The 16,399-nt window shown below is 31.7% G+C and overlaps 1 protein-coding gene across 2 annotated transcripts in view; it reads right to left on the bottom strand.

Moving 5' to 3' along the window:
- LOC129245259 (putative fatty acyl-CoA reductase CG8303) overlaps window positions 1–13,740 on the bottom strand; it is a 74,241-nt gene extending 60,501 nt beyond the window's left edge. Inside the window, exons 1-2 of one of the 2 annotated variants that reach the window (XM_054883325.1) lie at window positions 13,653–13,740; window positions 11,079–11,188 (exon numbers count right to left, since the gene is read on the bottom strand). The gene's annotated coding sequence lies outside the window, so the exon portion shown is untranslated. Of the gene's footprint in view, window positions 1–11,078; window positions 11,287–13,652 lie in introns of both variants that reach the window. The other variant, XM_054883324.1, reaches the window with a different exon arrangement.
- Window positions 13,741–16,399: the final 2,659 nt, after the last annotated feature.

Here is a 16,399-nt window from a genome sequence, read left to right as displayed (position 1 = left end):
ATTGTTTCGTTATCAGGCATAATGGAAAAAAGGTTATACAGAAATGTAGAACTCCTGCTGGGAGAGTCCTTGAAACACTTCTAAAATTGAGGGCCATTATCCTCTGACGTTATAGCTCACTTTATTATGCCGATAAATATATTTTCCTTCACATAAAAATTTTGCTCACATCGATCTTCTTCTAGTTGCTGTGGGCTTCCAATTTATTAATGAAGTCTAAATTGAAGTACAGCAAAGCGAAAATAATTAAGAAAAAGTAAATAAGAAAACAGCTGATTTTGTGCTTCGACAATGTCAGCCTTGAAAATTCTTGAACAATACAATGGACTTTTGTTGCTGTTGTTGTTGCAGTACTAACTTTGCCCTGTCAGTTTAGTGTAATCACCGATTGCCTTCGTCTAGCTCATCTAACGGGTCCAGAGGACATATGTTTAGTATGTCGGGGTTGATACTGGATAAGTAGGACCTTAACCTGCTACAGTATCCAGAACCTAATTGTGCCCCAATGGACTTTTGCATTAGCCTTGCTCTAGTCTTGAAACAATTAATGTATTTTTAGTTAGGTATAGGCTATCTTGCAGTTAATAAAAACTCTCTTTTATGAATAGAAGAGCGTTAAGACTCTAGACTGATTTTAGAGGACAAAAATGTTAGGGTGAAAAGAGAATATGAACTGTTATTATAGCGATATATGAGGTGATATGGCGGCGTTAGACGTAATCAAAGAAATTTTGGCCGAACTGCGAAATACGTCCAGCCCTTTGGTGTTGGTTTCAATATTCTAATGTGCAGTAAGAACAGCAGCAAGCTTCACAACGACGCACCTGGACTTTGCTAATATAATGGATATTCGTTTAAGGTCATATTCGCACGAGGTGTGTTTAATAGGCAACAACCTTGGACTATAAAAAATTAATAAAAAAATAGTATACTGATGGAACAACCTTTACTCGAAGGAGGTAAAAAAACAACACGTGAGTAAGAAAAATACGAGCTTAGCAACAAGGAAAGTCAAGTGTTTTCTGCCAGATATTTTAAATATAAGTTTTTATGAAAAAAGTATTAGTTGATTTAAACAAACTGAGTGCTTTTAGTCTGCTAAAACGCTTTTTTCCGAATGTAATGTTTGGCGCTCTTTGAAATTCAGCCGTTGGCAACACTGCCTTTTACTCGTAGACATTAAATAAAGGCCTCTGCAAAAATTTGATACGATGAATGCAATTTCATGTAATTAGTTCGCTGCTACATTAGCCTTTGGCGAACTATGCCATCGTCGCATTAGACTTTCCTATGCATTTCTGTTATGCTAATTTATCGATGTATATACATAAAATATACAAATAGCGAAGAAATTAACACTCAACCTTAGGTATGGCAAATTCTATTAAATATTGTAAGCATGCTTTCAATTTTAAGTCTAAGTTGCATTTACCGTTACATGTTAAAGGTCAATAAGCAGCGTGCACAACTAACTATGCAAGAGTTTATTTCATTCATAAGAATTTCTGTATCTGCATGACAAGTATCCCGCCTTTCTAATAAGAAAAAAACCAACTTCCTTAATCACTCCAAATGCTACACGCAAAGTGATGAACGAACACGGCGCTTGGCTGATAAAATTTGTACAGCTTTTCTTATAAAAGCTTTTAAACAAAATCAGTCGAGCCTAATGCGAAATTTATGAATAGTTCACTGAATGAAATTCCTGAACTGTAGTAATAATAGACCCAACGTTTACGTTTCTTCCTCCCAACTAACACAAGCGGGGACTACGCCGTGTTCAGAAAGGCACAGGAGTTTATTAAGCGTCGAGAAAATTGTTCAGCTTTGGAAAAAAATTCATCTGATCAATAAAAAGCTGGTGATGAAAGGTCGTTAATCATTTATTGGGAGAGGATAGTATCGCTTTCTTGATGATGAAAAGTTGGTCCGATATAGGAAAATGCTGGATTGAGAATACCAATTTTGGCATAAGAAACGAAATGGTTTATTAAGTTCGTATTTGTTTAAAAAAAATAAATAATTGGCGCGTACACTTCTGTTAGGTGTTTGGCCGAGCTTCTCCTCCTATTTGTGGTGTGCGTCTTGATGTTGTTCCACAAATGGAGAGACCTACACCTTCAAGCCGACTCCGAACGGCAGATATTTTTATGAGGAGCTTTTTCATGGCAGAAATACACTTGGAGGTTTGCCATTGCCTGCCGAGGGGCGACCGCTATTAGAAAAATGTTTTTATTAATTTTGCTTTCACCGAGATTCGAACCAACGACCTCTCTGTGAATTCCGAATGGTAATCACACACCAACCCATTCGGCTACGGCGGCCGCCGTTTGTTTTACATGGTTTAAAAAAAAAAAGTGGAATAAAGTGCCTTGATACTTGAGTGGAAACTTTTATGTAGGTTTACGGTTAACTTCCTTCAAAAGAAATGGGCTAGAAGTCGGATCTGTAAGCAGCTTCAAGAGGCCTAAAATACATTAAAACTTGCGAGGGAACTTTCAGGTTAACTTCTTTCAGAATAAATGGGTTTCGACGTGACTCTGTGAGCAGTTTAATCATAAATATTGTTTCCAGCATTTTTTTATAACTAGCAAATGTGGGAAAATTGATGCAAAAGCTTTAGACGACTATTGAAAGGAGTATGGGAATCCTTTGAAAATCGTTTGAGGCATAAAGTAAGAACTGAACTGAAAAATAATGAGTTCTAGGTTAATGCGGTATTGCGGGCTCCAAATGAACGGCCAGTATCGATCTACTAGAGTTGTAAAAAGTGCTTTAGTAGCATAGACAGAAATTTTAAAAATTTTGATCCATTCTATTGTCAGAAATAGAAAAATTTGTCGGTTACAAATTTCGCAAAAGGCGTCTCCAAGCAAGAAATTATGAAGCTTTGTGTCAGAAGGTAAGCTTTTTTTGACGTGTCGGTAAGCTTTTATTCAAATATGTCAGGTTTTGGAAAGTAATGTGCTATATAGCGGGAATTTCTTATAAGACACATACAAAAGATATCAATTTCATTCTGTGGATCCTATTTATTTCATTTTTTTTTAATTAGAAAAAAGTTTAGTTTTTTAGTCAGACCCAAATCACTAAGCCAGGGTTCGAAACTCTGGGCACGAAACACCATGGCAGAAAAAGTTTTTTTGTGTACTCGGTCACCCTTCGACAGGCAATGGCAAACCTCTTCATAAAAACCCATATACCGCTCGGAGGCGACATGAAACTGCGAACAAATTTGTGAAAAAATGCAGAAAAATTTAATACCGCAATTTCGGGATCCCGGCATTAATACAAGTCAGTCCCGGGATTTCCGGAACCCGAAATATAATACAAGCCAAGGAGACGTAAAATTAATCATCTAAATTGTTTTTGAATAACTTTTTAACTAAATAAAGAAAATATGACTTTGAGTGATGGACCAGCTGTCTGGTTCACAAGTATTAAATATTATTGACTTACAACAAGAAAAATTATGACATCTTCTGGTAGTGTGATTAATATTGCGCCACCGTTTGTAATAAAATAAAAGTTTTGAAGTCGCTTAAAAATGGCACCGTTTTTTGACCATTTTTTTGCATGCGACGTCAGCGAAATCTTATAAAATAGGATTGATAATCAACCATAGCTGTCACGCGCATTAAATCGTTCATCATACATAAATAATGGGAATGTTGGCTTCTGCTAATAGAAAAAGTTCGCCTCTATTCATCTCCTACTCAGTTTATTTGCAAGCAACAACTTTCATTTCAAACAAACTTAATCTCTATTTAAAAGCCGTATTGACCGTTCATAAAATTAATTAATTTTTTATTTACAATAAATAATAACCATATTATTTATAGCTCTCACACACACACAAACATACTTATCCAGATATGCTACGAGTATATTTTGGCGCGTGAATTAAGAATTAACATTTGCCTGAGCAGTTTTGTATGCTCCACCGAGGTAGAATCAACGCGTATCTAAATTAAATGCTAATTTTAAAACCTTTTCTAGCAGCGTCTAATGACTTGTGAAGGTGAGAAAAGGAAGCGAGCAAAATGCGCCTTTGACAATAACTTCCTTCTCACTTGGCATGTAGACAAAGCCTCATCCACTAGTTATATGGACACACATATACATACAATATTATTAAAAAATACATATTATACAAAAAATACATACATACAGACATATGTGGTAGGAAATATAATAATAACAATGAATGCCCGTTTGAGTGTTTGGGTTTGATGACAAGTTTGGCACCGCCATTTTGGCATATAATAATAAACTAAAATACAAAACAACAGCTAGCAAAAACGCATACATACACACATACACACCTACCATATATCGTATTGTATCTATGCACGTGTAGGTATATCGGCATCGTACGATTCAAAGTCGCTACAGCTTATTGATATTCAAAACAGCTTTTCGGCTACAGCACAGCTTCAGTTTTTACACATTTTTTAATTTTAAATACAATTTTTAATTTATTTGTAATTTTTTCTAAGCTTCAGTCAACAATGTTTTCGCATTTTGTTTTGTGTTAATTAAAACAAAACAAACAAAAAATAGGCAGGCGTTTTTTCCTGCGCATTTTTGTCTTATTAAGCTTTCTTCTAGGCTTTATTGTGAGGATTCGGAAATACTTGCAAAAACGAAACTAGAAAAAATCATAGACAAAAAAACAAAGCCATTCACCGTTTGGTAGGTGACGCGCAGTTGGCAGGCTTAATTGAAATTCCATATGCAGTCTCAAATTCTGCAAACTCGAGTTTTTTTAAATTTTTTTTTCTGGGTCAATCAGCGATAACAGTAAAAAATACATTTTAAAAATTATCTATGTATAAGTATGCGCAAAATTTGAGAGTGACTCGGATGTAGGAAGGCTCATTTGCTGGAAGAGCGTCATAACCCAAAAGCAATTTTTGCTTAGAGAAGCATGCAGAAGTTACTCCAGCTCGTCTTTTATGCTGTGCCGAAAAAATCATAAGTCATTATGAATAAATGTGTCTATACTGTTACTTAGAGAGCCTTAGTAAATTGAATGCTTTGAAGTCGTTTTTCGCTCGACTTTCGATTTTTGAGTTATGACGTTTTTCCAGTAAACGACCTATAAGCGTAATCATTAGGTGAGCGATTCCATGTGAAGTGATTATAGCCTTTTGGACAAGGTTTCCCAGTTTTGCGAAAATTTATTTATTTGTAGGCTTGAGTATAATAACAAGTGAAATGAAAGTTAAGAATAAATCAAATCCTTTTGAGATTTATGCAATGTTGAGAATGATATATATTTTTTTTAAAGTCAAATAACTTCGTTTATTTTTAACATTTTTATAATTTCTTTTATTTTTTTAGAAAAAATATATCATACTTAAAAATTTTTTTGCTTGTAAATTTTGAGAACATTTTTCTTTTGTTTTCGTGAAATATTCTTTTACTGTTTGTTTTTAATTTATTCTTTCAAATATTGTGAAAAAAATATTTTTTGATATTTTTTTTTAAATATAGAGAATTTTTGCTTTTTAATTTTGAGGAATATTCTTTGTTTTAATTTTGAGTAATTTGGGTTTTGTTAAGTTTTTTATTAAAAAAAGAAAAATTTTATTCTTCACATTTGCGCAAAAACTCTCTGTTCAATTTTTTTTATAAAACTACCTGAAACTCTGTTCTTTAATCCCTAAAAGTGTCATAGTGGGATTCTATTAATTTTTTTATGTTTAAAGTTTGAGAAATTTTTTTTTTGTTTTCGAGAAACAATTTTTTTAGTTTGTTTTCATTTTTGCCAATAAAAATTGTGAGAAAATATTTTTTATAAAATTTTTATATATTATTTATAAATTATAAAATTTTTTTGTTTTTTTAATTTAAAATATTTTTTTTTTTTTTGCTTCACATTTGCGAAAACAACTCTCTGTTCAAATTTTTTTTATAAAAATATCTGAAGCTCTGCTCACTAATCCCTCAATGTCCCATAGTGGGATTCCATAAATGGTTTTTTTCATTTTTAAATTTTGAGAAATTTTTTTTTTTGTTTGAGAAAATTGTTTGTTTTTTTTCTTTTAAAATATATGTATTAATTTTTTTCAAAAATTTTGAGAAATTTTGAATTTCTTAAATTTTTTTTTCAAATAAATTTAATCTTTTTTTTAATGTAAAAAGATAATTTTCAAATAAATATAATTTTTTTTTTAATTTTGAATTTAATTTTGCTTGCTCCACATTTGCGAAAAAAAAAACTGAAGCTTCTATTAATTTTTTTTTATTTTTAAATGTCGAGAATTTTTTTTTTGTTTTCGGGAGACAATTTTGTTTCTTTGTTTTCATTTTTTCTATCAAAAACTTTGCGAAAATATTTTTTATGGAAATTTTTTTTCAAAATTTTGAGAAAAATTGTTTTTTTTTAATTTTGAGAAATATTTTTTTTGTTATTTTCTTTTTAAATATATTATATTAACTTTTTTCAAAGTAATCCCTGAAAGTTTTATGGTGGGATTCCATTAACTTATCGAGTCACCTCTATTCAAATAGATAAATCCAGCGAACGGAGGGGAGTTCTTTTCACAAAAGCAAGAGAAGATGAAAATGCTGTACAGAAACATAATTTTTTTCCAAGTAAACTTTGTTTAAAAGGTATATTTTCTTCTAACAAAAAAAAAAATATATATAAATAAAAAAAAATTAAAAAGGACCCATGATATTTGATTTTAAAAAACTTCGTACCAAAGTTTTCAACATTGAATAAATTTCAAAATTATGAATTTAATTTTCAAATTTTCTATCAGGAAAGAGAGCAAAAAACGGTATGTCTGTAATTGTATCGAAATATACTGAAAAAATTTTATTCGCTAATACTAACATTGCTTGCTTGCAGATGATAAAATTTCAGTTATTATTAAAGCTGATTTTTTATATATTCATTCACTCATTGCCGGTTATTTGAAAACAAGTTTTACTCAATTTTTAAATCGTCAACAGTCTGCGGAGTAAATTTTTTCAATATTTTTATCACACAGATTTGCTAATGTGATGAGAAGATATGCAGCACTTAAGAAACATATTTGAATGAATAATACAAGTAATTGTGCGGAGCGGTCTTTTTATGCACCCCTGTTATGAAGACGGCAAGAAATTAAAATAAAATATTAGAAATAATAGAAATTTTGTAATGCTGCGGCACATGAACAGAAACTTGAAATTCTCCCCACAATACGTTCGATAGCATTGTGCAGCAGTCAAAAAAGACAAGAATGCGGTGTAGTAATTGTGAAAGAGGAATAGATGTAGAATATTGGAATACCTTTATACCTTTGAGCGAAATACCTATTTGGACATACTTTATATAATAGAATTACACGAGGAATATTTCTGTATAATATTTCAAACCATCAGCTTTCCCAAAACAGGTTTGTTGTGACGCTTTTTTCGAGAAATTTTAAAAACAATGCATTTCTAAGAAATATCATATATTGCGCGGAGTGGAAAGCCAGAAATAATTTAGCAAAAGCTAGCATTAATTGTACATGGAGCAATTTCTTAGCTAAACCATATATCATTTCATATAAAGCAAAATGGAAGCTGTTTCAAACTGTGTGCAGAACCATACAAACATACGCAGCTCGAATCTGGGGTTATATGTACGCTGTTTGACGAAGTAAATAAACTTCGGCGTTATTTTATTGAACGAATTTTCAAATTACCTAACTTCACCCTGAATTATGCAATAACGCTAGAAACTAACGTAGAAGATAGTTACTTATATTCGTTAGAACTACACATGAAATACATTTGGAAAACTATTTATCTATGAATACAACAGCAGTAGACTCCCGCACAAACTTGCACAGTGCATATTGCGACAAATCGTGTTTGTCTTAGGTATGGAGTTCGGCCTAAAGCTTGACAAATATATAACTCCTACGGACTGGCAAGATCGCTCTTCAGATCCAGCTTTTATAAAACATTAAACTACAAAATTTAAACACGGCGAAACAAAAAGCATTATCAAGCACGACACGAATATAAAGGGTTTTTCAATAAGGGCGGATAGATGTTGAAATGGAATAAAATGGTGTTTGCTGTGTGGCACGTAGCGCAGTCCTGCTGGAACCACATGTTGTCTAGGTCCATATGGTTCAATATGGTCCATAAGAAATTGGAAGAGCCACCACGTCTACCGAAAAATGGGCGCAATGCGCGCAACGTTTGCGTTAATGAACACTCATATTGATAATAAAGTTTTAAGTTTTGAACGTGCTGTTCAATCTTGTAACTTGCCATGATGATTTGGCATAAACAACTGAACAATAAACAAAACATTTGACAGATGTCACCAAAACAAAATGGCTGCCACAGGGCGCCAAAATCGACCCGCGCCAATTGAAAAACCCTATATAAGCACTTAGTTCACTCAAAAGGAGAAATATACTTTAGAGAAGATACGAGTATGCGGATAGCTGGCATCACAGCAATAGTTAAAGCAAGATGTGGTTTGTTAAAACTGCATGCAATAGCCTATGGAAACGCGGTAAAAATTTACACACTATGCAATTCTGACGAAGCAGAAGATATCTATCAGATCTTAAGAAAGTGCCCTGTACTGAAGGAAATCAGACAGAGATACTTACATAAATGCAGAGAAGCTAAACGGCGCTGAATTAATATATATACTAAATGTCCAAAATTGGAGAACGCTAATTCAGAGAACGCTATAAGAGTTCAATTACTAATTAATTTAAGAGCTGTGAATTAAATCAATTGTTAATCGTGATTTTTATAAATTAAATAAAGAATTCCTACTACTACTACTTGCATTTCTAAGGTTGCTAGAGGTTTGCGATCTTCTAGAAAATTATTCCCTGGAAAATTTTACTAAAGGTCTTCGCAGACAATATTTGCGTAATGGGAGCGTCAAAATCTACAGAAACTAAAATAGCAAATAATAGCCCAGTTTCCTTAAGGTATTCGCCACATTTCATGCTTTCTGTGGTAGGCATTTATGTACACTTAGAATGCACAAAGCTGCTTTCTGTGTTGGTAATGGGATTTTTAGTGTCTTGGAAAAGAATTTGATTGTTCTTAACTACTTGCTCGGAATTTTCTTCATGAAAGAATTTACATGAGCACCTATAAGTAGGGAATATTCTTGCAAAAATATATTTCTCTAGAAACATTTACATGAGGTGGCATACTTAAGTCAAGATGTAGTTTTAAAGAAGTTTTACTTTTATTTAAATAACTTAAAATCATATAATAATTTAAGAGTTAGTAAATGTAACTGTCGCCGTAGCCGATGGGGTTGGTGCATGATTACTATTCGAAATTCACAGAAAGAACGTTGGTTCGAATCTCGGTGAAACCAAAATTAATAAAAACATTTTTCTAATAGCGGTCGCCCCTCGGCAGGCAATGGCAAACCTCCGAGTGTATTTCTGCCATGAAAAAGCTCCTCATAAAAATATATGCCGTTCGGAGTCGGCTTGAAACTATAGGTCCCGCACACCACAAATAGGAGGAGAGGAGCTCGGTCAAACACCCAAAAGGGGTATACGCGCCAATTATATATATATATAAATGTAACTCTATTTTTTCGTCACTATCGCTATCGTTGCTATCATCAATATCTGAATCACACAGAATACTCAAAAATATAGTATAAATAAATTAAACAAATGCATTTAAGAATATTCGTTTTTTTAGGATTCTAGTCTGTCATTAATTGAAAAGGAGATTTATAGACGTTGTCACTTCTTACTTTTGTTTTTGTTGGCGAGTTGGTTCTTGTGGCAGTGCTTCCTCATTGCCCGTCTAAGAGGAAAACTGATCTTTTTCTCACTACTCGCTCTTCTATCAAAAATGATGCTTATACACAGAAGGATAAACAGCTATGAGAGGCAATCTTTCACCCGTAAGTGAGTTCTCCTGAAATGCTTGTTTGATGATCTCAGATTCTAATGGGAATTACGCAATTTGGTTCTATAAAGCAAATATTCATTTTAATGTAAAAATGATGTTTTTTTCATTTCTCAGCAGCTACGATCACGTAATGATTTCTCATATTTCATTTGGAGTAGCTCGGCTATTAGACTGGTGGTAAATGCGGTAGTAGCCTTGAGGAGTTGGCACTGCAGCTACTAAAAAATTTAGAATGTTGCTTCCTAGCCAATAATAAAATTGCCAAACGTCGTATTGTGTAACCAGTTTAGTGTACGTATCGACGATTGCTCAACACATAGAATATAGATTTTTGTTTTAATATTTGTAATTTTTGTAAACAAAAAGTTAATAGTTTCCATTAAAACGAGTTTTAACCAATGGAGTTAATTTAGAACATTGTTTTTGTTTGTTTTTTGTTTGCGAGGCGATTCTGCAGTGTGCAAACGCACTTTATCAAAGAACTTGTTCGCTCTCACGAACTTCCGATCTTGCGAGACTGGCATGCGCGCTAACAAATATATTTATATTACTATAGATGCAGGTATGTACCAATTAGTGTCTGTCGGTTATGTGCAATGAATGAACTGTAAATAAACCTTCAAAACCGCAGCATGGAAATTTAAGTGGTTTTAGTCAACATTGACAACAGAAGTGACAACGAAAACAACAATAAAAACAAAACCAAAAATAATAATAATAATAATAACAACAAAGCCAAACAAATGGGCAATACCACAACGTGGCCAAATAACTTGGCCGAATAACAACATGGCTTACAAAGTGGTAAATTGAAAAACGAAACTGAGAAGTGTACCACGCAAGAAGTGGAGGAAAAATAGCAAACTAAAATACAAAACAAAAAAAGAAAAACAATCCAAAAAAACATTAAGGAGGTAATCAGAAAATAGAAATGAGAGAAAAAAGCTGGGCAATGTCGCCTGCTGCTCCGGTTGGCTGGAAAACTGCCGACGCAACGAGAAAAATCGTTGGAGCGCGTGCGAATTTTCCAGCAAAAACCAAAAGAGCAGAGATAAACTGGTCTAATACAGCGGAGAAGAGAAAAATACAACAAATATGCAAAAATAAAATAAAAAAGTAGTTATTCATAATAAAACTTATTAATGAGAAGAGAAAAAGAGTTTGGGAAAACTCACCTAACAGCGTATGATGACAGTCGGCGGTCAGGGGAAGGAGTACTGCGTTGCGGCTTATTTTTATTTTTCTTGGTGTAGGATGCCTGATGTTGCTCTGATGACAAATAATACTAAAAAATAACAACAACAGCGAGCAGTTGAGTGGTGGACTAAAAAAGCCGCAGATATTTCCGCCTTTGAGTTGTTTATTGCGATTTATTTTATTCAACTTTTTATTGTTTTGTTATTTGAATTGTTATACAATTTTTTTTTTATTAAAATATAGCGCTCGTGTGCAGAACGTGAAAAATTAAAGTCAGAATTTTTGTGTTAAAGAAATTGTGTTCAAATTGTAAATTGTAACTAAATTGTAAAATTGTGGAAAACAAGTGTGAAGTAAATTGGTAGAGCAAATTTTTATTTAGCTTACTTTATTTTGTTTGTCATAAAAAGAAAAAAAAAATTTTTAATTTCTGGTAAATGTTTTACTATAAATTTATTTTGTAATAAAAATTGATTTTTTGGTTTAAAAACACATTTAAAGCCAAAGTTAGAAAAAACGAATATTTTATATTAAATTTTTTCCTTTTTTTTGTTTACAAAACGGGTGTTTTCATAATAAAAATCTACAAAATCTAGGTAAAATTATCGAAGAAAAGGCTTGCATTAAAAAAATTAATTATGGTAATGTATTAAAAAAATTTATTGTAATAAATAGTAAGTGAAATTTTCATACAATATTTAAATAAAAAAAAAATTACAAATAAGATTTAGTAAAAAATTGTGGCGAAATTTTATAGTAAAATTTTTCTATAATATGTTTTTTTTTTTAATTGAAGTCACATTTTTCACACAACAGGTGTTTTCATACTAAAAACAAGGTAACAAATTTTGTAAAATTGATAGAAAAAAATGTTTGGCGTAAAAATTTAAAAACATATTGCATTAAATTTTCACTAAAAATGTTTATTGTAATAAAAATTTAAGTAAAATTTTCAAACAACATTTAAGTGCAAAAAATTATAAATAAAATTTACTGAAAAATTGCGGCGAAATTGTTACTAATAGTAAAATTTTATATAGTAAAATTTGTCTATGTTTTTATTCAAAACTTTTTTACAAATAAAAAATTAAGTAAAATTTTCTTACAACATTTAAGCAAAAAAAAAAAAAAAAACAAAATTACAAATAAAGTTTACTAAAAAGTTGCGGCGAAATTGTTACTAATTATTTTATATGTAAATAGTAAAATTTTGATATGTTTTTTTTTCAAAACTTTTTTACAAATAAAAAATGTAAAATTTTCAAACAATATATCAGTACAAAATATATTAACTAAATAAAATTTACTGTTAAATTACAGACGCATTTTTACTAAAATTCTATAGTAAGATTTTTCCATATTTTGTTTTTACAAAACGGTGTTTTCATAATAAAAATCCACATATTTGGTAAACTTAGCAAAAAAAGTACTGAGTAACGATTCCAAATAAGTTAAACTTAAATTTTTCTTCAAAGTATTTATTTTAACAAGAGATTTAAGTAAAATTTTCCAGCATTTAAAGCAAAAATAAAAAAAAGGTCTTTTTTTTTAACTTTACAAAAAATGTATGGTAACATTTTTATTAATTGACGTCACAAATTTTTATATTTACACAAAAAGTGTTTTCATGTTTAAATAAAAAAACCAAAAACATTGGTAAACATAGTTTGAATAAAAATTTAAAAAAGAGGAAAATGTAGTTGTTGTAAACTTTTTACTCAAAATATATATTTTATTAAAATACTGAAGTAAAATTTTTAGGAGCTTAAAGAAAAAATTAAAAACAAAAAACTTTATGAAAAAGTCTACTAAGAATTGAGTTCAATGTTTTCATAATAAAAACAAGAAAACAAATTATGTAAAATTAGCGAAAAAATGTTTAGAGTAAGAATTTAAAAATTTATTATAGTAAAATTTTTGAACAAAATGTGAGGCAAAAAATATTAAATTTTTTTTTTTAAGTTTATAGTGATTTTTTTAAACACAGTATTTGCAAATTTATTAAAAATTTAAATAAAAATTCCTCGAGAACAAAATATTTTTAAACTTTCGTTTGATTTAAAAGTTTTACAAAAATTGGTTCGCTTCATTAACAGCTCATCTCTCAGGCTGCTCGGTAAGATGTATTCGCCATTTTTTAGAGCGCCAGAAAGTTGCTGGTGCAATAATTCAATGTAACAAATTGCATTTTGTTTCTTATTTAATAAAATCAATCAATATTTTGGGTAACAAAATGTATGAAATAATTTCTTTGTCATTAATTTTTCACGTTTTTCTACAGGTCTCGACTACGTTCTTTTCGATTTGTGCGCTTGCGATTGGTTCAAGTAGGAAATGAAAGAAATATATAATAGTAAATAAACGATAGCTTTGCTCTCGCATGCGCAAAGTTTGGTAATACACTGCGCTTTTGGGCCAACAAAAATCAAAATCCACACGCTTAGACACTTTGCATTTGTATTCGAAATCGATTTGCTTTACAGAACACTTCCTTTAGGTCGAATGCTTCCTTTAAGTCGAATACTAATTCGATTGAATTTTAAATTCTTTACCAATTTTTTCTTCTCTTTTTTCACGCTTTGAAATTTTCGCTTTCTTAAGCTTTAAACGCAGCCTTAACCACCGCACGCTAAATTGTGACTGATCGCTGTAAGAAATGTTTCATTAAAAACTCAAATCAGCGAAATTGAAGTCGCAGACGCGCAAGCAGCTAACAAGAAGAAGCAAAACAACAACCACAATGGCAAATACAACAGCCATAGAGCAGCATAACACCAAAGCAGAATAAATAACAAACGAAAACAGCGCAGTAAAGCAAGCAATGAATAAAAAAATAAAATTGTGAAAAAATAAATAAATGCAAAATACATAACGACAGCAAAAAAGCTTCAGAAGTAGGGGTATTCGAAAAATTAGCTGAGTTGTGCTGAGCAACGCAGAGTCAAGTGAAGTCACAGCGGCGCGGCGGGTGCTAAGCAACATTATAACTTGCTGTCGCAGCCGTAATCGAAACCAAAGTTGTAGTCCACTTAGCAATGGCGAAGTCGGAATTGAGACCAACCAGCTAACCAGAAGCGAAGGTTTTCAATTTCAAATTTTCGCTCATAAACGGGTTAACATCAAAGGCGTATCAAGTGGCCAAGAGTGATGACTAGCAGTTATGCTATGGGCAACAGAAGTAATGGAGTTAAAAGAAATGCCTCAATTGGGTTATGGGGAAATGTTAAGGTAACAGTTTGGTGTGGACTTTACAGTGTACGTACATTAAAGCTAACAGAAATGTGTACATACACTGTGGCGCAGAACTAAATCTTTGGTCCGCTTTGCTGTGCTTTTAAGGAAGTATTTTATGTATATTTATTTTTAGTTATGGTTACCATTATAATTTAGCGTTGGAAATTGAATTTAATTCGGCTCTAAATAACTGATGCATAAATACAATATTTTTCAATTTTCCTTTATTTGAAGTAGTAAACCTTGCTATTAAAAATACAAAACAATTTCACTCAAATGGCTTCCACGGCCAGCTTTACAGTCTCATACCCTGTGAACTTAGTTCTACAGCACATTTTTGCGAGTTTCGATATTTATCTCACAAAGGGAAGCTCTGATTACATGTCTCAACTCCAGAAACGTCTAAACTTAATCGGGCTTCACGAATAGCTGTAAATCGATTATCGGTTACCGGTTACTGGTTATCGCTTTTCGATATTAAATATTTTTTTCGATATTTCAATTTCTCGTTTTTGCCCCTGTGAAAGGAGGCAACCAATTTTTTAAGTGTCTAACCTAATTTTCTAAAATATAACCAATGCTATTTTAGCTGCTAAAGTAAAAAAAGATATTTAAACCTCAAATGTTAGATACGCCACACTGTATTACTGACTCACGTAAAATAACATATTTCTAACCGCAAGTATTTGCACTTTTAATTCTTATTCTGGTTAACTTAACACGCATTCGCGTGTTAGTTTGATCCTACCTTTCCTCAAATTGTTAGGGATATGCGTATAAATTCTGCATTTATCACATCAAGATCACTTGATCTTGGACCTTCTGTTCTACTTCATCCATAATTTTCAAAATTATTTTTCAAATCTCAAAACACTCCTCTTAAATTTTAGTCAAATGTGTATTTGCTGCCTAGCATTCTTAATATAAATAAAAACTAGATCAACCACTCTTAAATTTCATTTGAAAATGAAATCTAAAGACGTCGAAATCTAGTTTTATGTACCAGCAAGCAAATATATCCATATTTATTCACGATAATTTATACAAATTTTTCAGCAAATGATGAAATTGAAAAAGTTATTTTTAATAGCGGTCGCCCCTCAGCAGGCAATTCTAAACCTCCAAGTGTATTTCTGCCATGAAAAAGCTCTACAAAAAAAAAAAAAAAATCTGCCGCTCGGAGTCGGTTTAAAACTGTAGGTCCCTTCATTTGTGGAACAACATCAAGACGCACGCCAAATATCATAGAAGGAGGAGCTCGGCCGAACACCTAACAGAAGTTTACGCGCCAATTATTTGTTTATTTTATTATCCAATAAAATAAATTTATTATTAATTATTACTTATTATATCAGCCGCAGGCGATTTTTCAACTGCAATGGTAAGATGGCTCCACCATTAATATTTGTTTGCTAATATAGTAAACGGTTTTCATTTATTTCTTCATGCTATGAAAATATTTTCTTTATAATTCTTTGGAAATGAAAAATTGGATGAATGGCGAGTTTTTCCATAGATCTGTTCGATAGCCTAAGTAACTTAACATCAGCAGTGTTATTTACAGAGGTGGGCGTTAACAGCAGCAGCATTCACTGCATTGATCTGTTAGTAACAGCTTACGGCACAACTGGTTAACATCAATTAGCTTGAGAGAGCAATAACTCGGCTTGTTTAAGGGAAAGTTGAAAATTTCCGAAGGAAATTTTTTTATTTGGGCATGTGAGCTTGCAAGAAGAAAAATCAGATGAAGAGCTTACAACTTAAGTAAATAAGAAATAATGAAAAAAATAGCATGACACAGAAAAATCACTTTTGGCCGACTTAGTGTAAGTAGTGTAGTGGAGTGTTCACTTATTCATATGTCTGTCCCGTAAATACTTTATTTGTGCGGATATTGACTCTGGCATCCGCACTTAAAAGCGCACTGAGCTAAAAAGATGCCATGACGGTAGGAAATATTACCTTTGGACTATATTTGATTTTTAAATTTTCAATAAAAATATTAACCGCCCCAGAGTACATAAATTTTATTAAATAAAAGTTTAAACTATTAAACAAAAAGCAA

Source organism: Anastrepha obliqua, chromosome 4 (assembly GCF_027943255.1).
Source record: "Anastrepha obliqua isolate idAnaObli1 chromosome 4, idAnaObli1_1.0, whole genome shotgun sequence".
Classification (NCBI taxonomy): domain Eukaryota; kingdom Metazoa; phylum Arthropoda; class Insecta; order Diptera; family Tephritidae; genus Anastrepha; species Anastrepha obliqua.
This window is presented reverse-complemented; position numbering and strand designations above follow the sequence as displayed.